Source organism: Cervus canadensis, chromosome 7 (genome assembly GCF_019320065.1).
Source record: "Cervus canadensis isolate Bull #8, Minnesota chromosome 7, ASM1932006v1, whole genome shotgun sequence".
In the NCBI taxonomy this organism is placed as follows: Eukaryota; Metazoa; Chordata; class Mammalia; order Artiodactyla; family Cervidae; genus Cervus; species Cervus canadensis.
Window position 1 is genome coordinate 25,482,347 of NC_057392.1, and position 2,278 is coordinate 25,484,624.

The following is a 2,278-nucleotide window of genomic DNA, read 5'->3' on the forward strand; positions in this document are numbered from 1 at the left end:
AGCATAGTTGGTTTACAATGTCATGTTGGTTCCTGCTGTACACAAAGTGAAACAGTGATATGCACACACGCACACATATACACATTATTTTTTTTAAGACTCTTTTCCCGTAATGGTCAGTACAGAGGACTGAGGAGAGGTCTCTGTGTCCCCAGTAGGTTCTTGTTAGACTACTGTTTTCTTTCCAAAGAGGGTAGATCTGTTGCAGATAATGAAATAGTTATTTGCAAAGGTCTGAGTGGTTGTTTCTTGTCACTGTCCATTTTTTCTAATCATGGACAACGAAAGCACACAATTACCACAGGGGCCTATCAAGTTTTTCTTGTCAAGAGGAGGCTTTAGTTTCAAAAGGTGTAAAGCATCTACAAGCAGGAATTAATATGTGTGCGCTCACTCAGTCGGGTCCAACTCTTTGCAACCCCATGGACTGCAGCCCACCAGGCTCCTCCATCCACGGGATTTACTGGGTGAGAATGCTGGCGTGGGTTGCCATTCCCGTCTCCAGGGGGATCTTCCCAACTCAGGGATCAAACCCACATCTCTTATGTCTCCTGTATTGGCAGGCAGGTTCTTTACCCACTCGGGAAGTCCAAGAATTAACATGTTTAGGTCTTAAATGTCCACAAAGACAGAACAGGAAAATAAATGATGGTGCAGTGCAGGGTCAGTGCACCATGGCCCGTGGCCGGAGTGTGAATCAAGCTTCACTAGGACACACCATGCATTTATGTCTGCACACTGTCTATGATTGCTGTGTCCTACAGCTTGGACAAATGCCCCAAAAGCTTATTTACTATTTTACAAAAATATTTACAATTTTACAAAAAAAGTTGGCCAATGCATGGTAGAGCATATCCTGAAACACGCTACAGCTATTAAAAAACAAGCTCAACACCAACTGCATCTATGAACAGGGAAAGGGGTTCACGATACAACAGTGAAGATGTTTTATTTCTAACTCTGACTCCCAAGGTGCCCAGCACAGTGGCGACAGGGGTGGGTAGCATCGCTCCCCCCACCTCAGGGTCCCAGCTTCTCTGCAAGTCCCCCTTCTTCTGACTTATCCAGGGGTCCCTGAGACCAAAGACTGCTGAGGCCTGAGGAGGGACACGTCCCCTTCCCACCCCAATCCTAAAAAGGCTAAAAAATACTGTCTGGTAAGAATCAAGGTTAAAGCATGCCCGTTTTGTCCTAGGTCAGTCTCCCTACACAGAGTCCCTGAGCCAAGCAGAGGGCCCCACTGCGGCCGGGCTGTGCTGGGTGGGGCTGGGACCCCCAGGGAGAGCCTGCACGGGGAAGATCCCAGGAACAGAGCTAAAAGAGCTGTGCGGGGTAAGCCCCGAGCACAAAACTTGACCTCTGATTCCTCCCAACACCCCCATTAAAACAAAGAAAAGCAGCAGAAGAAAGGAGTGAAAACCCCACCACAAACAATGGGCTTCCCTGGGGGCTCAAACGGTAAACAATCTGCCTGTGATGCAGGAGACCCAGGTTCAACCCCTAGGTCAGGAAGATCCCCTGGAGAAGGGAATGGCCACCAACTCCAGTATTCTTGCCTGGAGAATCCCATGGACAGAGGAGCCTGGTGGGCTGCCGTCTATGGGGTCACAGAGAGTCGGACACGACGGAGGGACCGACACACAAAGAATAGTAAGAGGAGGACACCGGCTGAGCAGAGATTCAAACACATTCTGGAAAAACAACTGTAAATAGAGGGAAGACTGGAGAGGAGGTAGGGGAGAGGGGGAGGGGGAAAGGCGAGGGGGGAGGGGGAGCACCCTGTGCTGGCTCCTCCACCCCGCGGCTGGGTGGGAGCACAGGGAACCACCCCCCTGCCCAATCCCAATCCAACAACCTCATTTTCAGATGTACAATCAAGGGTGAAAAATTCAAAGTGAGTCACTCCAGCTCAGGGCAGCCGAGTCCTGGGATGGCTGTAGCTTGCCCACCAGACCGCTTCAAAAGCCGGAATGGTTGGGGGGTGGTGCAGGGCTCTGAGAATAAAGCAGCACAGCCTCTTGTTACCACAACGGAGCCCCGGGCCGACCCTGGCTCTGTCCCAACCTCCCCTCCCCATTCCAGGTCGCGCTTCGCGCAGCCATCTTCCTCCAGGACTAACTACGAGTCACCCCAAGGGCATCAGAAGGGCCGCTGGGACGGATAGCACAACCCCCTCACCAACCACTCCAGGGCCCCCCGGAATCATCCAGCACCTGCTGAGTGCCTCCACATCCCCAAGCAGCCACTTCCCCCCCACAGAGAGACAGAAGCAGAGGGA